The sequence below is a fragment of the Stegodyphus dumicola genome, chromosome 6 (assembly GCF_044657685.1).
Source record: "Stegodyphus dumicola isolate Sdum_Otavi_A_Nest chromosome 6, ASM4465768v1".
NCBI classification, from domain to species: domain Eukaryota; kingdom Metazoa; phylum Arthropoda; class Arachnida; order Araneae; family Eresidae; genus Stegodyphus; species Stegodyphus dumicola.
Window position 1 is genome coordinate 166,447,973 of NC_140773.1, and position 24,176 is coordinate 166,472,148.

The 24,176-nt window shown below is 32.2% G+C and overlaps 1 protein-coding gene across 3 annotated transcripts in view; it reads right to left on the minus strand.

Annotated features, from left to right (window-relative positions):
* LOC118184571 (diuretic hormone receptor-like) overlaps positions 1 to 24,176 on the minus strand; it is a 413,066-nt gene that overhangs the window by 325,353 nt on the left and 63,537 nt on the right. The window contains exon 2 of one of the 3 annotated variants that reach the window (XM_085819142.1): positions 17,344 to 17,459. The exons of the other annotated variants lie outside the window; for them this stretch is intronic. The gene's annotated coding sequence lies outside the window, so the exon portion shown is untranslated. The remainder of the gene's footprint in view (positions 1 to 17,343; positions 17,460 to 24,176) is intronic. 3 annotated transcript variants of the gene reach the window in all.

A 24,176-nucleotide genomic window follows, 5' to 3' on the forward strand; every position in this document is an offset into this window, starting at 1 on the left:
ATTTAAGAGGAAATTTTGAGTAATATTTTTCTAGCAGTAACAAAAAAGTAGGCTTAATGTAAAGGCATATGATATAGGTAATATGGAAATATAGCTAATTCTGCACTGGTCTTTCAAACCGTAATTTCTAACATAGTCAGGCTCAAAATGTAATTTCTGCCACAAAAAAGAAATAAAATCAGCTATAAGATATTATCATAAACATGTCTTTTCTGCATACTTTAATGCATATTTTTAAAAACCTAATTTAAGAAACATTGCACACATTTAAAAAGAAGTAAAAAAAATTAATAAAACTACATATTTATCCCCCGCACTGAAATAACCATTATTTTAATTCAGAAGAATTTTATCTCAAGAGCTGAATGGTTTATTTAACACACCAGAGGCATTAAAGAGACAAAAAAGAATCATATTTTTCAAGGCAGAAATATTGAGTATAGCTAACTACGTCATTCAACGGAATTAGCTAAATGAATTAATTAATACATTGAATGTACTTTAAGTACTGTTAATGCATTGTATATTGCCTGAAAATTTATTGAAAAAACAGCTTATTCAGAATAAGAAGAAAGCTTATGCCTTTTTCGTGAACGAAATGCACCTCTAAGCAGCAACTTAAGAAGAATATATTCCATTTAAGTCACGTTAATAACTTTCTCACATTGTTCACAATACGTTAAATCCTTCAAAGAACACTTGAAAACAAATGCGCAGTTTCCTTTTCTTGTAAAGGCCAATTATAACATTTTGGAATATTTTGGTACTTTAAAAATAGATAACAAAAATATATCATTTATTTTTACACAAGGGTAGCTAATAGTTGTTAAATAAGTTGTAATATCTGCGAATATTTACCAAGATAAAATATGGCTAGTTCCTCCAGTTTAGAATACTATAAGCAAGCCTACTTGAAATGTGATACTAAATATGCTAAATGTGTTCAGCTGGAAGGAGAGAAAAAAACCGCAGCTGTTATTTCCAAGGTTACATCTAGAGATGAATGCTCAAAGTTCCATATAACTCTTGCCAACTGTTGAAGGAAGACATGAGAAATAGTGCGTCAAACATCACTGCAGATTACCAGCCACGCGGAAAAAATTTCTGCTTGTTTGGAAGCATAAATACAGTTATTTTAAAGTAAAATATTTTGGTACATATTTGCTTAGTTTTGTGTTTCGAATGGTTAAATAATTCTTCTTAATATTTCAAAAAATATGTCGCACAATAATGGCTTTGCAGAAAAGACAAATATTACTTCATCAATTTAATTTCTATACCACTAGTGTTTATTGTTTAATTTAATAGACGTATAAATATTAAATAAATCTTCAAAGATGATTCTGAAATATAACATTAAATGTTACGGATATGAGTGCAAAGTTGTACTCGTCAAAAATACAATGGCCTGCTCATAAGTAATGTCAGCAAGAAAGGAGTAATATTAAGGGGTAAGCTGGAAATGCACAGAATGCTACTACGACTTTTTTATAGTGAGCATGTCTGTTCTGCACGTTATGCATACATCCGACTTCTATCGAACCCTCTAATTTTTAATATGCTGAATTATTTAATATTGTCTAATACACAACATAAAGAAGAATTAAATAAAATATCCTCCAGCACATATTTCATTTATATTTCGAAAAATTTTTATAATTCCTTTTTGAAAATATACCAGTTTGAATAGCTTTAGTATAATCTATGTATTTCTGTTGACTTTTTAAATAAAAATTAATGTACTAAAACGTGAAATTCAATATTGTAAGATATTTTTTATACATGTGTTAGTTATCATTTTTTCTACCTTTCCGATGTCTTCACACAGTAAACGGCCATCTATTTTTGAACAAGAGAAACTATGCATTGTAGTTCAACGAAAACGGCCCAGAAGATGCAGAATCTGAAAATTTCTGATTGATTAAATTGTTAGCTATTTGAAATTTAGAAATCTCCTCTTTTCTTGCTGTTTTTCCCATCGCGTGGCTCATTGGCATCCCAAATAAATACAAGCAAATAAATTAGAATTAATTCAATTGTTGTCGGTAAGCAAAGTCATGAAGCCTGGTATATACGCTACTAAAATCATTGCTCCTTATTTCAAACTACTGAAAAAGATGAAAAATCAAATACAGCAAAAAGCTATTAAGCGTAACTCTGCATAACCGAAAGAAGAAAAATGAATACGATATTTGAATCCGGTCATCTCCAATATTTTTTAAACAGCAATTTTCACTGTTTAGAGATAAATACATTTTATAATGTTTACAAATTGCATCAGAATACTGCATGTAAAGAATAATGCACTGTGAAATATCTTGTTCAGGGGAATGATTTCGAAATATCTGTTTTCCATGTTGGATTTTTTTTTAATTAAAATTTATTTTATGTTAAAATAAGTCCTTAAAATCAATGTCTTGGCTAAAAATTATAGGTAATAATAATTTTAATGGATTATAAAGAATGTTTTTCCACATATCCTACGTGAAATGTTATTAATACACTAAACAATTTTATGCAGAAAACAATGGGCTACTATTATCGATGTTGACAATACCTCAGAAGAGAATAAATGAAATGTAAACTAGCCGTTATTGTTGGAATATTACAAAATTTCTTAATTTTATGTTTTATACAAATTCCTCCTCATTTTATTCGCTTTCAAAAATTTTTGCTTTCATTTGACGCATAAAATCACGTTTCGTCAAAATAAAATACCCGTCGACCGTAGAACTGATCCGTACATCAATTACATCTTGAAACCTGGCGGACGAGAGTATTTTATTATGATATAGTACCAGCTAAACTACTGCAACTGCATCAAAACGGATAATGTTTGTTTAATTTATTTTCTCTCTCATAACCTATTGTGTAGCCATTTGATAAATTATAGGAAATTTAATTTATTCTTTCAAATTTAGTTAGGCTATTATTGATTAACAAAGTGAGTGATATAAAATAATAAACACATTACTTAATAATTTAAAAACTTATTTCAGATTTTAAATTAAAGTGTCTAATTAATTCAGATTATAACAGATTTAATTTAAATGCAACTAATGGATAGTTTTATGAACATTTGTAGCCTTGATGTAACTATCAAAAGATGTTTTGACGCCAGCTGTTACATAATTAGTATACAGAATAATTTCTTAAAATTTTCATATGTTTTACAATTTAATTTTTTATTAATTTATGGAATTATAATGATAAACGGTTGTTTGAAGAGACAGGTCTCATCTGAAGTTTTTATGCCTATAAATTAATCTTCACTATGCGTTTCCTGTGTAATGCACCAGAGAAAAATTTAAAAACTTAAAATTATAATTTCAATAAAAAAAACAGATTTTTTTAAATGTATAGATAGATGTATATCATTTTTGTGTGAATTAGATGGAAGAAATGTTTTAAAAGAAAATGCCATAGTATTTTCTATTCAAACTGTGTGACTACATTATTTTTTGAAAATTATGTATACAAAACTCAAGCATTTCCATAGATTCTTCAAACAGGCCTTGTCTTAAAGTACCCGAAAAATTTCTGTAAACCGTTATATCCAAAATATAATAGAACGCTTCTAATGCGAACTAAATAAGTTCGGATAAACCCCTAACTAGATAAAAAAACATTCTTGCATGACATGCATTATAATCGTGTCAGAATCCCGTTTTTTGGGTTAATTTACAAACTAATTCATTTCGTATAAACAGCACTCTACTACCGTTCGAATGTTCATATTAAACACTATTATCGATGTGAGGGAGGTAAATTCTTTGCATCAGTATGGGATCGATTCACTACGAGATATATTATTTATGACTGAAGAATATATAAAGTACTAAAATAGAGGTTTATTGCCCAATTTTTTAATTTACTTCCAGAACACATACTTTCTTATTAATTCCTGAAAGAAAATTATGCACATAGTTTGACAAAAACGGTTATCTCTTTAGAATATTCAGGTTTAATGCCATAGATTTTTAGCAACAATTGAACTTATTTCGAAGACAATAGGACGAGAGATTTTTATCGCACCTGCTTCTAGTCTACAAAAGATGATAGCGAAACTTTTATAAAATTTATAGCGCTCAGTCAAGACAATGCAATCAATTATAAGTGGTTTAACATTAAAAGTAACAGTATGAGTAATTAGATGACAGATTTTCGTTTTGCTTTTAGAAATTTGAAGAATTTTAGTGTTCTTTTTAAAATGATAATAATTTTGAGAAAGGACGGTTTAGAAGATAGGAAAATTAAAAGTTATATTTAAGAATTTTCTGACACAATGTCTTTTTTTGTCATCTGTATGGTCTTTGATACAATAAAATGTTGCTTTCAGAATCTATCAGAGTTTTTCTATCACAAAACATTTTTCTACTCTGTAAAGACGATTGGGAACTTTGAATCAGGAAAGATGTAAAATCACCTACATTATCTCCTAGATTCGGACTAGAGTCCCCTGATTCCCAGCTTCACATATAACCACTTACACTACAAAAGGGCTTTCGAGAAGAATGACACAATTCTTTACGACGTTTCTGAAAATTTCATAGATTATAAGGCTAAGCATAAGCAATATATCAAATAGTAATTTAATTATTACTTTACTTAACCCTTTTTTTTTGTCTTTAAAACAAAGTAACTCCTTACTTTGTAGCATACAAAACCTAGAGTAACTAACATAATATTAATTAACTAACTAACATAATAATACAAAAGTAATGATAGTAATTAATTGTATTTAATAATTACAAAGGTTAAAACGTACATCTTATTAAGTATAATATTTAACTTAATGACACTAAGCATCAGATACAGGTTCTTTGCTCTTGTTTTCTTTTCAGTACTTCCTTCTCGTGCTAACAAGTACAATATCAGAATATGGCTTTGTCACAAGAATCTTTTTCTTAGGCCGTATATTTGAAACTCCCATACCAGACAAAAACATCTCAAATCCCAGAAGCAGCTATCTAGCAATGCTATCTAGCAACCACGGAAAACTTATTTAAAAGAATGCGCATGTTAAATTTTCTACCCCGAAAAGATGAACTATATATGTACCCATGTATAAAATTGCTTGTAATGATCAGCTTCGTTAAAATAGAAAAGGTTTGCCCTTTAAATTTCAACGATTAGTGAAATCATCAGTTTTTTCGCAGTTCCAAATATGTATACCACATTTTACTTACTAAACTCGTAAAAATTAATAAACTGTAAATCTTACAACAGATTCACACATATATGTTATTTGCATACATTATATTCTTCATTCTTATTTAAAGAATTTACACGAAATAATAATGGAAAATATATCTGCATTAAAACTCTGTATTCATCGAACTCATAAGTTTAGAACATCTGTTTATGTAAATATTACCTTATGTGTTCGTACCTATTTTAATACAGTACTATAACCGGGAAAGTAACTGCTAATAATAATATACTATTATCTCTAGACATTAGAAAATCAAACAATTTATTATAAATTAAATACTTGAAATATCTACAGTAAAATACACAAAATTCAGTCTTCAAGTGACATAACTTTTTACCATCTCGGAAGCTATAACGGCATTCAAGATGCCATATGCGAATTGGTTATGTTTTTAAGGTTACATGTTATTTAAAGTTTTCAATAATGTATTAAAATAATAAAAATTAACCGAAAACTATGATAATTAACATTTTATTATTTCAAATGCTACAGAAGAAGAACTATATTATTGATAATTAAAATCGCAGTACGATGAAGGATACAGCCGCTGGATGCGAAATTTGCATAATAGATATAGCATAGGAAAGATATGAAAATGATTAGCAATTTGGCACCATTTGGCACTGAAAACCCTGATAGAGGTCGGAAAAACAGAGGTCGAAACAGAGAACTAGAAAAAGAGAGAGCGAGTTTTCGAATTATAGGCTGTGCCTTGAATAAGAAAGCAAGACCTAACAGCAGCAAACTTGATAAATGAAGAATAACATCACCCAGTTACTGTGGATTATCATCTCGGCCAAACTGCCTCACCACTCGCATCAGTATCACGCGAACATAGAATCAATAACAGAAGGAGAAAATGAAGTAGCAGAGCTCACGTTGATCTCAACCCACCATTGCTTGAAAGGATAGATAGCTTATACGAAAGATTTTACAGCCACATCAAGTTCTTTAAGACAGAAAATTCATTGTGTGGCACGGCATGAAGTGTCTGCACATACGGTAAAATATTCCCTTGAAAATCATAGACTGTTTAAAAGACGACAATTGCTTAACCTACCTATTTTCAATGGTACAGAGTAGACGTGTAAGCCTACAATGGTTCGCCAAACAACACACATGGCTGTATAACTGACTTTACGTTCTCTTCTCAGACGAACCCGCATCTGCCTGCGACATCATAATGCACGTCTGCGCATATGGCATTACCGTGTGGAGCACTCATTTAGAAATTTGCCTTATGCATTATCACATCGCCCTAGCACTGGTAGTTATGGCATGAGGTGCAATTGAATGAGAGTCTCACTCGCATTTGATACTCATATCTTTCATTCTTCCCAATCGACGTTACATGACAAACGAGCTAAAACTTGTGATTGTGTCATATGTGCATTAGCATCCCATAACCACTTTTCAACAGGATAATGAGCGAACTTACATAGCCCTCAGTGTTCGACACTTCTGGGACATGCTTATATTTTTACGTGGTCCACGTGTTCAACAGATCTTTTCCCTATTGAAAGCTGCACATAATGTTTTCCCATACACACATACAACAAAAACTATACGCAATCTCAAAAGCTGAATTTTAGCAAAGAATTGTAGCTGAACGGACTGCAGCAACCTAAAATTCCATCCAAAATCCCTTCGATTCTGTGTCTTGTTGTATAACAATGTTTTTTTCTCATATTGGGTTATGTCCAATATTGTTCATAATAATATATTATATTTGTCCAAAGTATCTGAAATGTTGATAATTTTGTCTTTGTGCTTTATGAAATTTGTAGAATAGATTGTGTTATGTTATATTTTCTGGTTGGTACTGCTTAATAGCGATATATTAAAAATAAAAATTAATATTTACTGGAAGAATGCGCATATATATGCTTCATATAAAATACAAATGCGCTCTTGAAATTAGTAATACTAAAATCACCTTACATGATTATGTCTTTGGCAAATCAAGTAGCGAAAATAAATGATTGTGCACTTAAAATAATTCCTTGTTCTTAACATCTTTACACACGTTCGTATAAATCAGCTGTACGGTATGTAATAAAGTGATCTCAAAAATCCGATCATTTCAGTTAGCAGAATATTTTCTATTTGGCTGTCAGAACAGCAACTAAATATCTTTAGTGTTCTAAATCCTTTAATATATTTCAAGGTTGATTTTTCTACTGTCCGCGTAATAGACAAATAATAAAATATGTCATAAACAAAATACAGTATATTATATCTATTGAATTGAAAGAACAGTTCATTTAATAGACTTTGTTATTTATATTCTCGCTAATGCAAAATTCTTTATGCCAAAACAAATATCTGTAAGGAAAATTTTCTTTATTATGTAGTGAAGTATTTAATGTTGTTTATGAATGATATAGTAAGAACGTTTCTATGAATAGCTTTTAAATATTTACGCACCTTTGCCTTTCATGCAGCCATTCTGTGTGTGTGTGTGTGTGTGTGATTATGGCAAAGCCTCGAGGGCTATCTGCCTAAAGGGAGGGATGCCTTCGTGGAGGACTTTCTAAGGGAAACTGGCTCGTATACACGTTACACATGGGGAAACTCACGAAAACGTCCATGCAGCCAGCCCGTTCGCGGGATTCGAACCGGACCGAACTACCAGTGTTCAGCGACTTTACCGCTCGGCCGCTGGTGAGCCTGTAGCCATTCGGTAATTTCCATTTTATCCCAATAATGATCCTGAATATAGAATTAACGACTTGAATAAAATCTATTAAGTAAACTGATATATTTACGAAGGTAATAGTCCGGCCAGCACATTATTTTCTTTACATCATTTATTTCTAATTCATTTCTTCATTCTAAACAAAATCGATGAAATATTGCTTTAAGCTCGAAACTCCATTAATTTATTCAGGAAAGTGTAGAATGAGCAATGCTTATATATTGCGAGATATAAAGCGAATCTTAGACGAAGCAATGTAAATTTTTCATACTCAGTTTTTCAAAATATTCTATACATAAACTTCTATTTTTAGTAGTCGATAGTAAATCAGTATCAATTTTTAAAAAATGAATCAAATACAATAAGCTTTTATACTGAAATTTGCGCAGATATGTGACATGTAACACGTAAATATGTATTACGAAATTTAGTTATGAATAATTATCATTACAATAATAATTAATATTACAATAATGATTATTAAACATTAATGAATATTAGCAGCAACAACAATGGGATTAATAATCTTTATTATTATAAAATGTCAGAGAATATTATTTTTACTGTCACATTTTAATAATGATGCACACGTGTTTCATTATTTTGAGCATAAGGGGTTAGAATTTGCAAATTGCATAGAATAAAATTATGAAATACTCCAAAAATTGGTTTTAAGAGATGCTTTTTGTGTGGTTTTTAGTGAGCAAATTCGAAGTTTTTCTCCTGAACATTCTTATTTCACTTTATATTATTTATTAGCATTTCTTTCGATACTTTATTTTAATTTCTAAGGGCATAAAAGCATATTTAACAATTAAATTCGGAGAATGAATACAGAACGGCTTATATCTTTCATTATGTTTCCTGCTAATGTTATTTTTGGTATTTTATCCTGTTTTCCAATATGTATTGGAAGTTCAGACGTTAATTCAAACGATGATATTTCCTTTTCTTTTAATTGAAAAACCTGATGTTAGAGACATAACAGTCATTCAGGTGCTGTATATTACATTTTCAGTAAAATTCATTTATTCTTTCTACCTAGGCAACGGAACCTGGCAAATATTTCTCCAATAAAATAAAATAAATAAAAAAAGAAGCTTTAATAAAATAATAAAAAAAAGAAGCTTTAAGATACTATCATAAAATAGACTAGAAGGATTAATGAAAACTATTGAAAATTTCCATACATATAATTAGCACTTGTTCCGCTAGCAATAATAGTTGTATTCGGTATGGTTTATTAAATGAATGCTTTTCGTACTACTTAAAGTTGAGTCTATGTTGTTTGAATAAAAGACCAACCATTGCCGGTTGACTATTAATCAGAGTATGACATTTACAGCTTTTAAAGTTAAGTAAAAAATATCAATCTTAGACTTGCAAAGTTCTCGAAACTTTTATGTAGATTTTGACATTTATTCAAAAACTATGACAATCTAAGGTTTCCTTTTTGTTTAATTTTTAAGTTTCACATTGGCACGTTTCCCAGTTTATTAACTAGGTTGTTTGAAAAATAACTTTTTAAACTTTAAATTTACATATTATCATATCCTTCTAATATTCATCACAATATATATTTTCCTAGTATATTATACTTGTACAATGTATGTAAGCTAATTTTATTTTATGTAGCTGCATTTTTAATAAGATAACTTCGTTACAGTAAGCAAAAAGTTAAAAAGTAAATAAATTATGTGACGATTTAAAAATGCAATAATTATGTTAGTATTCTTATCGAAGAATACAACAAAGAGAGTATTTAATTTTCAAGCTCTCTCTCCGTTTGTTTTGGGTAAGTGCCCACCTCTCATTAATCTTACTTGCTTAGCAGATGACGGTTTTATTTAGTAGCTTTTATTTTGTAGCTGCTCATTTGGAATAACAAGTCATTTGACTTGCACTCTACCTCAAGCTAAAATGTTGGAGCTTCTTTCCTCTTTTAAAATATTGTGATTATTTATTAGTAACACAAAATATCATAACGAATTAAATTTGAAGTTCTATTAAATGTAGCATTTGATTTGGTTATTGCTTCCCTAAAGCAACGGATAACACCTGAAATTAGATCCTAAGCCAGAACAATGTAACTACTATTAAAGTTATTTTTTAATTTACAGACGATGTTTCCGAAAATTCTTCTTCATAGTTACTTCTATGAGAAGTTTATGCAGGAGATTTGCAGAATTGCACTTGATCTGATGATGTTAGTTAATCCATTAACCCTAACAACGTGAAGCAAATCATCAGCACGTTTAAAGTAAGTTACAAAGCAGTGAGAAGGTTTAAATAATCTTCTTATTTAGAGAGAATTTAGAACACAAAGGCACTCTTTCGTGTAACAGTATCAGCCGTACGTCATGGTAATGCAGCTAAATAGAACAAATAGTGAAATTTAAGTTAAACGTTGAACAATAGTCAAAGACTATGCAATTAAGTATACTATAAACTGGCTCAGTAGCTCTATCGGGGGGTCAAAATCAAAACGTCAGCAGCGATAAAACGCAACGCCGTATCATTACAACCTTACAACCATCAAAGCGGGCAGAAAACTAAAACTTAGCGTATGCGCAAATCCAGACACAATCTTTGTTTTAAAAACTAAAGGCCCTATTTTAAATGCTGGTTATTCATTTGTATTCTGGTTAGGAATATGATAAGGAGAAATTATAAAAAAGACCGAAATCATAAAAAATTATTAGTTTAAATAATATTACATATTTATATAACGATTTGTATTATTATTAAAGGTCATGTTATTTATTTTTATTTTTTTCATTATGTTTACAGCATATTTACATTTCGGCAATAAATGTGGCCAACTGCGTAAGTGAAATTTATTAAATGAAAGGTAAATCTAAGGAAATAGTTCTTCCATGCGTTTCAGTTCACTGTATTTTATAAAGGGACAGGCATATCACTTTAATTTTACTACAGATAAATTTATCATTAAACCAAAATATTACAGATTGTTAATCAATGAATGAAAACTGCTGACGATAGTATATTATTTAAGACTATTATTTCTGAAATTTAGCAGCAAAATGGAAGTCACAACTAAAACGTTTTGGAATAAAATTTATAAGTTAAATGGAGTATCTAAAACTAACAAGATACCAATTGAGACTGAAACTGACCTTTTTCTCAAATTATAGCGGGAAAAATAATTCCAGCAAGGAGTCAGTCAATGCTTGAATTAAAGACGTTGAAACTTCTGAATTCATTTAACTGTTTGTTAATTTTCACAATCTTTAGCATTTAACAGCAAGGCATATGTACGAGAACTGAAAGCATCCAAAACAGAATGAATTCATATAAAAAAGGGTTAAGGAGAAATAATGAAAAGGATCCTCGTAATCCTTAACGCAGCTGCTATGTATTAGTTCCATTTTTTTTGGGGGGGGGTTCATATAAAATCTCTAAAACTGATAACTATCTTCTAAAAACTACAACAATTTGATAAGATATGGATTTACGTTCCGAACCTGTTTTAAGCAAAATGGCGCACAAAATTTTCCTACACATAGTGGAGTCATTGAAAAAAATCAGTAATGCCCTCGCCGGGACTCGAATTTCAACCTCTCGAATATGCGCCGAGTGTGTTACTGTTACACCACGACAGCGTGCAGAAAGGAGGGAAAAATGCCTTATTCTATTTCCGTTTTTCACATTCTAATATTTTCCAAGTTTTTTAATCTAATTTTCTAAATTAATTTCTATTTAAATTTGTAGCTACAAAATGATTTGGAATTCTTAGCTGCCTTTAAAAATTTAAAGAGAATCCATTATCTTTTAAAGTCAAGAATACTTAAATTATTAAAAAAATAATATCTTTTCCTTCATAATGCATGATTCATCTTTATTAAGAATGTTCTTTTTGCAACTGAGAAAACGGCTTTGAATGTACATTTTAATGGGTATAAATTCATATTTAATGGTACGACAAGATGATGAAAAAATCTTAGAAGGTTTATCTGGACTGCTTAAGCTGTATTAAAAAAATAAAACATTTTCGTCATAAACATTGGGAAATGTACATTATTAGTCGAATAAAAAAACAGAAGTCTGCATCCTCAAATTTCAGATTACATTTTTCATGTATCAAACGTGTGACTTAGGATACTATAAGATTTGTATACAGCAATACGCTAACATATTTTGACATAAAATTGATTTTTTCTAAAGGATATAACTTTTTTTTTTCATATTTCCATTCTATGCCTTAAATTATGTGTAATTATCGATTTTTTTAAAGTCACATGAGTATTTCTACTTTTAGATATATTTGAAGTTTCGCTCTAGAGATAACAGGAGATGTTTCATTTTTGTTTACGAACTCTACACTGTATAAGAAAATATCAATCTGAAATGTAATCGCTTTGATTTGGATTAATTATGGCAAATCACATTAAGGCTTTCTACTTAAGGGGAGGTATGCCTTCTTGAAGGTCTTTCTGAGGGAACGTTCTCGTATGTACGTTGCAAATGGGGGGAAACCACGGAAATGCTCATGTAACCAGTCCGTTCCAGAATTGAACCCAGGTCGAAACTACCAGTATTCAGGGATTTTACCGATTTTTATCGCTTTGGGCCAAGAAGCTATAGATTGCAACCACAGAGTGTATTCGCTCTTATAGATATCTTTCAATGAAATTAGTTCCCTTATTACCCGAATTTCTTAAAGTGAAGTATTTATCCTATTTCTCTAAACCGAAGGCTTTAACCGATAAGTGATGAAATACAGGGAAACCACGGAGAAAAATGATAAGGAGTCAATGCTTCTCAAAACCGGCCACTTTCTTTTATAATCAAACTTTTGTTTTCCTTCAGAGGCAAATATACAGCAAGTTTTATAAGAAAAACAAGTGATCTCAAGTGCATAACAGGCATTTGTATTTAAAATCAATCGTCGTGTATGCCTTAGGGAAAAACTAGTAGGTTTTCTCATTGACTTGAAATTAAATTAAACGTTTTAAGTTTTATTTAACGCCCATTCAAGCGATGTAGGCAAAGTTTTAAAAGAAAATGACTAGACCAAGAATAGTCAATTCCTTTCAAAATTTAATTGTATTAAATTCAAAAATCGAGTAAATTTCAATAAAAAGTTATACGAAACATAAATCTTAAAAAGTGAAAAATTTGCTATCCAGAAAAATAATTTTTCTAAAAACTCTGAAATTTATTGCTTTTTTCTAAATTATTCTTTAACGTTCAATGGTAAACAAATGTTGCTGTTTTTGTTGTTGTTACCAATCCCACTTGTCTGACAAAGGTCAGCACAAGGCCTAGACATTCATCGTGGCAGAGAGCCAAATGCGCATATCGTTGGTAAGAGCCTTCAGCAGCACATAAGCGACACTCTGTTTAGACTTTAACTCAGTTCCGTTCCCAGGTTTGAGAGATGGTGAATCAGTCTGTAGGTCTTCCACCCCCTTTCCCATACCATTAATCTCTCAAGAGGACTTTTTGGCTAGCCGCATATTTAAAGTACCCTATGCAAGACAGACACTGTAGATTTACAAACATCCATGACTTCTCCGGGATTTGAACCCTAACCCTTCAGTACGGCAGTCAGAGTCATTAACCACTACCCCGGTTGAGCGGCAAAGTTAACAAATATACATTTCCACCAGCAACGTATAAAGCCAATGCATATCTCTGCATTATTCTTGAATTTAAAACCTGCGTTAATAGATATAAGCACCTAGAAATTCTCTGAACACTTTTCAGTGGCAAGCAGATAAGGAAATAATTTATGGCTTGATTATAGACTATTAAAAATAGAACCATTTTATTATGGTTGCGTATCTATGCAGGAATTAACTTACAGCAGAATATAGTCATCAAGACTCAAAATATCCGGAAACTCAGTTATCAGGATCGTTTTTTCTATCTAGGCCATGGAAAATTTAGCTCGTGGTTAAATCCACATATGTTTTAAATTTTTCTTTGATTTAAGTAACGCAAAATGGTTTATTACTGCAAAGAATAGTAGAGCTATCTTATTAAGGGAAGGGCCGCCTTCGTGGTGAACTTTCTAAGGTAAACTGACTCGTATACACTTTACACATGCGGAAAACCACGAAAACGCGCATGGTCCGTTCGCAGGATTCGAACCTCGCGACCGAACTACCAGTATTTTCATTAACGCAAAATGATAAAACAGAATATGATTTAAAAATTTTATTTTTTAAACTAAATTACGGGAAGCGTTTCGACATTCAGATAGGCATAAAATTTTCGAAAAATACAGAGCCCATAAATGTTAACAGAAATGTATTGACGTAGTATGTGCATACCAGCAGTTCTCTTAGCATTCTCTGAAACACTGGTAAGTGCTCTTTTTCTAAAAATGTATTAAACAAATGATGTATGCTACGAGAGTTAGCTCTAGATGAAAGAAATTTCTGTCTCACCACATATAGCATTTTTTTCGTTTGCGTAGTTATAAGTACGTGTCTGGCTTGAAGCCAATGAAACAAAAAAAAAAGAAGTATTAAGTTTTTTTTTAAAGTATCCCTATTTTTTCTACTGAGAAAAGAAAAGTATAGAATACGAGTTAGTTTAGCTATTTAAACTTTTACTGCACTTCAGTGTTTTACTTTTCTGCAATGAAGAATAAAACTGACATGTAAAAATGCGTGTCCTGTGCTAAAACTATATATTTACAAAATTAATCTTTCCAGATAAAAACTCGTTTCAAAATTTGACAGCCATCCCGAAATATGACTTTTATAGTATTGCTTTAGTAATTACATAATGCTTTTACTTTCCTCACAAAATATTTTGTGCTACAGAACATAACATTGAAAAAACGTCCAGGTAAAAATTCATATAAATGCGAACAACAAAAAATGCAGATTCGTGGTTTGAGGACAATATTAGTATTGTTACTCATATGATGCATAGCTTTGAAGCGTATCATTTAAAGATCCCTAAGTTTCCTAAATTCAAAATGTGATGCTATGCTTTCAACAGAATTCTAGCAACGGACTTTCTGTTTTTTAAATAGATGTGCTAACTAATTATTTCACCACGAGAACATGTACGAGTAATGCAAAAATTCCTTACATTCTCTCCCACTTAAAAGAAGATTAAAAAGCACCAGATATAATCGATCAAATTAAGATAGTTACGAATTATTTATTGCCTACTACATTTTTTAATTCAGTATCACTGTAGAGATTCAAAAGATTTTAGGGTGCAGGAAACAGGGAAAATCAGTTGTGCCTTTTTCGAAACTCGAAACACAAATTCTTTCAATTCATTATATGGTTTTGAAAGGCACTTAGCTCGAAACACAGATTCTTTCCATTCATTACATGGTTTTGGTAACCTATTATATCGCAAAAGCACGTCCGGTGGAATAAGATAATTCCTTACAATCATACTGGAATACACGCTTCTACTTTAACGTTCTATCTTAAATAAATAGGATAGATAAGATTTAATAAGATAAATTAAACAGATTCCAGACCTCCTGCCATTTCTAGAAGCACTGAAAAAATACAGTTTTCGGTATCTATCATAGATTATCAGTCGCATCGTTTTGAATAGCTTGAATTATCTGAAAATACCGATTCCACGGGCTTGTTGACAGAGAAAAACAAGAGAGGAAAAAGGCTGAGAAATCTGGCAGATGCGGAAGAAACAGCATGATAGAGATTTATTTCTAATAAAAGAAACACAGGTTTTTTTCGTTCAAACACTCTTTATTCCAAATTCTACTGCTCGGAAAGAGATGTTTGTGCCTTCACAAAAACCGCTGCCGAATGAGCAAAAAATGCTTTCATTTTGTTTGCACTACAGCGCAAACTGCATCGTCTTGGTTGATATTGCAAATTTCATATACACGACATTTCATATACATGATCACGATTGTTTTGGACCTAGAATTATAACAATTGAACATTAAAATAAGATCATTTATCCCATAATACATTCTTTTAATTGTATTCGAGTTGCGATTACAAAAAGCATTCGCATCCAATTAAAAACGCTTTTAAAATACTTTTCTAAACCGAATGAATAACCTTGAAATACCAAGCTCTTGGCACGATAAGCAATTAAGAAAAGACATATTAGAAATAAATCTATGCTTCTTTATTAATGGTATTTTCGTTTTTGTCTCTATATTAATTAGAAATCATAATAAACTAGCTGGCCCTGACATTTGAAGATGATTTTGCATCTCTGCGGGGATCCAAATTGTTCTCACTTTAAATGCTGTCAACGGCGCCTGGTGCAACGTTGAATTAATGGAATCCTTTTCATTCGGAGATTAACAAAATAATATGCTTCAAAGGATTTTATTTCACTCTCTGCACTGCGATATAATGTTCAACCCTAACACCTAATTTGGTAATTAAGGATGTGCTTGTTTAGTAGAATTTCAGTTTAACAATGCCACATTGCATTAAGTTGGATACTCTGGTATCGTATTAGATTATTTGAAATAAATTGCGAATAATGAGAAAATGAATATGTAATTATGTATTTAATATGAATACTCCTTTGTTGACCATTTTTCTAAAAATCGTGGGCATTCTGATATTTTTTCTTCCATTCACTCGCATACTATACGCTAGATTGTATTCAAAGTAATTACTGAACATTAACACAATTGGATAATATTATTAAAATAAGCAATGGAAATTGTGAAACCCTTATCTCACATTTACAACAAATATTCACAAGCAAGGCAAATAATACAGACGAAATACCTTTTGATTGCAGATCTGGGAAATGGAATTTATTATCCAGTGTTAAACAAAAGAATAGTATTTAATATTCACTATCTCTTTTAAGTATAGCAATGAATTACCACCAAATTTAATGTACAACATGTTATCTTGGATAAAATGACGCTAGTGGTAATAATTACATAATGTTATCTTAGGTAGCTTTAAAATATTCTTCTTCCTTGTTATAGCAATGCGTTGAAATGTAAAAAAAAAAAGCAAAAGCAAGATGGGTTTATAATGACTTGAGACATTAGAGACACATGAGAGATATTTGCACATACCCATACTTGGTTTTAACTTTTTGCCGTACAACATTTTGAAGGAGGAAAATAAATTCTGCTTGACGGTATTCTAGGACTGATGCTTTTTACGTACCATCTATTGCAACAAATGTTTCAAACTGCTGTCACGACAACAGACTCCATTTAATAAAATTTAATACTATTTATGCTTAAATATAAGACAGAAAGAACTTCATTTCCATTATTTCTTTAGTTTTATTGCATTAAAAGCGTTAAGACACAAACTATTAAAAAATAATTTATTTATTTTTCCGATTAAGATACTTCGGAAATTTTTATTCTTATATATAATCAATTGAATACAAATAAGTTCTTAACTTTTCAAATTTAGCAATTAGCATTTAAACACACATGCATAAAAAAGAAAGGAAAAAAAGAATATACAATATCTCCTCCTTTTAAAAGAGACTTTCAATGAAACGCTTCATAAAACGGAGAAACAACTTCCATAATATTAGATAAGAAAAGACTCTGAGCATCCCGTCGTCTTCAAAAAACACCTAAAACATCATACCAAATAAGATATAAAATTTAAATTAGCAGTAAAAATAAGATTGATATAACAAATGCACATCTAATATAACTCAAAATATTAAACGTCGTGCAGTTATATTTCCCAATATTACTGGAAAGTCCACGCAATGATAGCTGAGTAATCCAAAATGTGTGAAATGAAAAATATCATTAAAAACTATGGTAAGTGACTAGAACTTTCTGAAAGCAAAGTGAAATATTTCAACAACTTACCAGTATGAGAGAGTTTATGAAGAAAAAAACTCATTTTAAAGCATAATCATGTTATTTCAATCAATCAGTAGTCTCACCTTGTTTTTTTTTTTTTTTTTTTTTTTTTTTTGTTTGTTTTTTCCTGTGTGCTTACATTTCACAGTAGGATCGTCAAAATAGAGTGCGCAGCTTTAATCAAATTCTGACTTCTGTGAAAATGGTCGCGTTACGGAATATAACTAGCAGACATATTTATTATCATTATTTATCGATATTCTCAGAAATAACATCCTTTTAAGAGGCTGATCGCTATAGTTTCACTATGTATGTAACCGGAATATACGTTGTGCTGTTGTAACTGTGGCTGTGTCTTCGGTGCGCCCATTTCTAATCATTGCAATTCAAACCATCAAACAGCTTCTGTGGAAACGGTATTTTTCATGAAAGAGGGAAGGCAAGTTATACCTTCTTCGTTTCGAAAAGGAGTCGTTAATTGCAAGAGTGTTAAGGCTAGGTGAGGATGGAGTTCTATGGGAACAACACCACTTTGCTGAAGACTTTGAAAAACACAAGCCGCAAGGACATCCGGCTGAAACACATCTAAAAAAGTGTATTCTAGGCCACTATGTGACACCAAAAGATAACCACACAGCTATATTTACAGATGGCTCAAAAACTGAGACGGGTACTGGCAGTGCCTTCTGCGTTCTAAAAGGTAATACAGCTGTGTATAAATGGAAAAGAAGACTTGGCAGTAGGAACTCAGTATTCCAAGCTGAGCTGGCAGCACTTAAAGCAGCAATTAATTATGTGAAGAGGAACAGACTTATCCACATTACTATTTACAGTGATTCTGCCTCTAGCCTTGACGCAATCAAAGGTTACAAAAGTAGAAGCCAGTATGTCCAAGAAATTAGAAAAATCCTCCTCAGTCTTCTACCATCAGAAAGGCCATGCCTCACGTGGGTTCCGGCTCACGTGGGCATTAAAGGCAATGAGGAAGCAGACACCCTGGCAAAAGAAGCGGCAAAGGAGGTCTCAAGAACAGAACTGCCAGATAAATTACCTAGGTCTCATCTCAAAAAGATCACTCTAAAACAACTGATAGACAGATGGCAAGCCAGATGGGACACAGCAGATACAGGAAGGAGAACGTATATGTTCTTCCCAAAAACAACGCTAGAGTTAAACTGCAATAGTGGTAGTCAGACACAGTTTTATACAGGTCATGGCCCATTCCTGACCTATCTGCATAGATTCAGCCTGAGTGACACAGAAAGATGTCAATGTGGAGAGGTGGGGGATCCAGACCACTACGTCTTCCACTGCACAAACACGGCACAGTACCATATAAGAAAGCCAAATCAAGCTTACTGGCCACAATGGGCGGCAAATATGAGAACAAACAAAACAGCAAATAAAAAGCTACAAGCGGTAATCAGCCATTGTCAGAGAAAGTATTCTCTAACACGACGATAAGTGTCCCCAAATAGAAATAATCAAGTGCTTAGCGCTCTGAATCATAAAATGTATAAATCACACTAAATCAATCTGGGCACACACCTCGAACCTCTCAACCCAAGACTAACTTAGATAATTAGGACTATGGCAACAACCTGCCTATATTCTTTATAATGTTTACTTTTGCAATTAATGTACAGGTCTAGGACTCGCAAGACCAGATCGAGCCAGTAAAATCTTCAACAGCAATGAGTTTTTCCTACACTTACTAATCGTGTATTTAAATTACAAGTTTGTGATAAATAGGTTCAAGAAGGGCAAGGTCAACTTATGTTATCACCTCAAGTTTATGAATGATATTATTATTTGTATGGCATTTTTGCCTTCTTAATTTTAATAAATATTCAACTTTTTATGCAAATTTTAGGGAAGAAATATCTGTATTTATGTGATCAATTGCATGTTTGAATCTCTTCCCTAGTGATCAGCATTACGTGCTTAATTATGTTTTGTATAAATTATGTGCATGTTCTAAGGTGATAAAACTAACTATGGAATTAATGTAGGTAAGTTTATCTTTGTAATTATGTAACAGCATTATGTATTCAAGTGTTTGGAATCAGATATCAGCTTTACTGAGTATGGTGCTGTACTTTTCTGTTTATGTTCACTTTAAAGTACTCAAGTCTGTATTTATTCCTTCTCTGCATGTACTATGAAGGCAAGTTCGTACTTGGCTAGGATTTAGACTTGTAGGGTTTATATTTATTTTAACTAACATTTATTTTAAGTTTAAACTATCTTTCCTGTCAAGCCTTACTTTCCCCTGGAACTGCCAATGCCAAACTATGTAAATTTTAGTAGAACGCGCAAGGATTCAAATTATCAGCGGAAGTATTCTGATTTAAATAGAAAGGAAACGAATTCGAGTGTGTGATATTCTTACTTCACGAGCGCGGAGGTAGTTAGCCAGATTTTGAAGAACCCCGCGTTTCGGCCTGTGTTCTTGCCTGGAAGTATTGTTAATCGTTCAACGTGATCTTCAAGTTTGCTGAATTAGCAGCGGTATTGTAAAACGCGGTGAGATTAGTTACTTTTAGAGAGCCTCGTAGTTAGAGTCTTGTCTTTAGTTTCTTTTCAGGTTATTATTTTTATTTGACCGCCGAGTTGGCGCAGTTTGTGAGCGTCAAGAGCACGCACTTGTACTTTATTACGTTGAATAAAAAGGGACTTAAACCCTTAACAAGACTCTGTCTTTTATCCAGTTTTCACAGTCACCTCTTGGTTGCGTGCAAGTTGGAGGCGCGCAACGCTACAGACTACATAGCAGTACTTAATGATCAGTTTTATGTATTATGCTTATCAGTTTTATTTTTAGTTTTCATGTATTATGTATGCATTTTTAAGTGTTATGTATGCAGGCATTAGGGATCAGCTTTCTGTACTCAGTATCATGTTAGTTTTTCACTTTAATATTCAGTTTTGTACTTATGTATGTATTATCCTGTCTGCAAGTACTACGAAAGAAAATGTAGGTGAATGGTTCAATTTGTAAAACAACTACAGTTTAAGTATGCGCAAAGAACTAAATTATGCAGGAATTTGTTATCTTAGTGATAACAGGTACCCATTCTTTTAAATGTTCTTACATAAGAGTCAGGCACATGGAAAGTAAACTGCGTTAAATTATGTTTGGGCGCTAGGATTTTTTTAATCATCTTTTAATCTCTCTCTCTTTATTTATTATTTTTTTATTTTTTATTTATTTATTATTATAATTTTTTAAGTTTACTATGTGCAATACTTTAATAGGTTACAACTTTCCTCCATGCAGGACCAACGATTTCACAGAAGCCCCATAAAGATATGACAGTTGTGTCAGGATAAGCACCCGCATGTAGACATTTAGCAAGTCCAGAAAATCCCCGGCAGTTAATTTTTCAGGCAGAGTCCTCCTATCTTTACTTTATCTAACACAAGTTTCTGTCTATTCTAACAGCGATTCTTAACAGTCTTTTGATTGCTTCTTTGCTTAATTTTAAGTAGTTCCTAACAGGATACTCTTTCCCCGTACAACAACATCCAAGCTTATATGTAGACTTTATGAGGCCCATAAAGATATGACAGTTGTGTCAGGATAAGCACCCGCATGTAGACATTTAGCAAGTCCAGAAAATCCCCGGCAGTTAATTTTTCAGGCAGAGTCCTCCTATCTTTACTTTATCTAACACAAGTTTCTGTCTATTCTAACAGCGATTCTTAACAGTCTTTTGATTGCTTCTTTGCTTAATTTTAAGTAGTTCCTAACAGGATACTCTTTCCCCGTACAACAACATCCAAGCTTATATGTAGACTTTATGAGGCTCTTAGCCGTCTATTCGGCTGCGTTCCCGGAGCAGGATGGAGCAGAGAGTAGATGGTTTCTGCCAGGAAGATAACACACTGTGAGGCTAAGGCCAGGTCAGTGGTCTTCCTTGGTGGCGCTCACTCAGTCACCTTCTTCGTTTACTGTAGAGTATTATGTGGTACCTTTAAGAGTCACTACACACAAATTAAATTTTCCTCAATCTAACCTCAAAGTAACATCTGCGTTGTGTGAAAAATGGAGTAACCCTTATTTCTAATTAAGACTGGTGAAAGGTCATATGTAATAAATAATACATGGTAATAAACACATACAACCTTTATCCCATATATAAAACTTAAATTTTATTAAATTTTCTTAAAGTGGAAGGTAAACAATTATTAAAACAATGAGTTTCAAGATTAATTTTTTAAAATGTCTCCGGGGAGATTAATTATTAATAACACAATTTAATTCTACGTACATAATGATTTCTTTAACAGTTTCATACTAAATTTGGTGAAAATTTCCCAACCACAGATTAGTTTAACCTAAATATTGCACTAGTTCATTTTTATAGATTGCACTTTTCATATCAAAACTACTCAATGTATGAAAACAATTTAGATGATATTTAGCATTTTCATCAGAAAAATTTCATTGATATAATACACAGCTCTAGATCGATTGAAGACACATTAAATAATAAGCTTTGCATTAGAGAAGAGCTACCACTAAGTTTTCTTTGGTGTACAATAATTTACTGATTAGTTATGTTTTTATAATCTCTGCAAGTTACTGAATATAAATATAAATTTTCTTAAACTGATCAGAATTTAGTAAAGAAGAAATTTTTCATCTTAATATGGCTGGAAAAGCTTAACTACCATTACTGGATGATTACGGAACAAAACAGAAAAACATAAAATTTTTAACTTATCTGCATCCTTTGAAAAAAAAAATCCTAACTATGTCATCGGAGCCGACTGAGACTGAAGGTGAGAAACAAGGCGGCCTCCCTCCGAGATCCAAGTAGGAAAGAGAGAAACAACAATCAGTTGGTGTTGATTAGACTAGGGTGCTTAATCAGATGGTGTTGATTTTTTAGGAAGTCCTCCATCACTGGAATTGTTGAAAAAAATGAAGAATCACTCCCGTCTCCCTGATTAGATGAAAAGTCTCCCTGATTAGATGGAAACGGGAACAGGTCCAACCAGGAAACCTTGGCTGGGACAGCAGCTTGAAGAAGACGACGGACATCTTCTCTGACACGAAAGGGTGGAGAACCTTACTAATATCTATTTCAATGGCAAATTACAGTGAAGCTGAGATCCAAAAGGGACAGCGTATTGAATTCATCTTTGAAAGTGAAATCGCTACTCTCGGAGCGTGATGGAAGGTGTAAAGGAAATTCTGCCACATCAATAGCCTCAGGCTTAAACGCCCCTACAAATTCGTCGCTAACATTTTCAGCACCCCAAATGTGGAAGCTACATCCGATCGCACACCGCAACCTGAAGCTCCAGTAGAAGCAAAGTCAAGTATAAAGTGAAGTTTAAACTGAATGTTTCCTGGTTTTGTTAGGAAAGTTTACCACAATTGCCAATACACGCTTAAAATTGTGACAAAAGTAGTTTTTCACTCACCGCCTTACACACTGTAAAATTTCTCCTTTTTTCCAGGGCGTTAAATTAACCAGAAATTCACGCATCGCCAAAAGACCGCCAAAACAAAACCGCCTGCAAAGGCTGAACTGGCAAACTTATTCACTCCAACCAGAAATCCCTTATCAGTGAAAAGAGGAGAGTTAAAATCTTGCTCAAACTGTGTTTTTCGGTGTTCTTTCTCCCATTTACAAAAATGGCCCGAAATTGCAAAATTTAGTTAAATAATTTATTGTAACTTAACATCTGTTATAGCTAAAGGCTTGAAAGTAGTCTTGAATTGAAAAGCTTATTTTTCTGCTTCCAGTAGTAAAAGTTATGAATATTAAACTTAAATTAAGTAACAAAAATTCAAGAGCATTACGGGGAAAATACCTGATTTCGTTGTCTTCTCAGCGCGTTCGCCGAATAGTGAGTGGAATAATGTACAAATCTTAAAAGTACCAAAAAAAAAAAAAACCAATTAAAATTAAACAAATTCGCATAGGGATTAAATAAATACACGTTGTGTAGCATAATTTAGAATATAAATAAATTAATTTTTAATAAGTCATCAATTAATTACTTAACAGAATTTCGCTACACGACAAGAGCGAAACACATTTGGAATCATAGTTCAAAGTATATCTGAACTTCAGCAAACGGTCATATTTCTTATGGATCCACTGACGACACCTCTTTAAACGAATGCTTCAAAAAAGACGATGACACCATTTTAAAAGAGTTGAAACATGAGCTGAGTGAGGCACGATCCATTTGTTTTCACTCCTGAAGTCTAAACTCACAAAGCTTTTGCAGAGCAGCAGAACGGCTGATTCAACATCCTGACGGTACAAAAACGTTCTTGCAGTCACTTCACAATGCCTTTCAGTCAACAATGGCAGAAAAGTATCTTCGTGTGTAATAGTTACTCTTGGTTGCCCTTGATCGGGCTGTATACTGTATCATTTGCTAGTTAAAATACGATTCCAGGGATTGTATATAACCATTTGAAGGATATTCAGATGTAGATGGAAAATTCG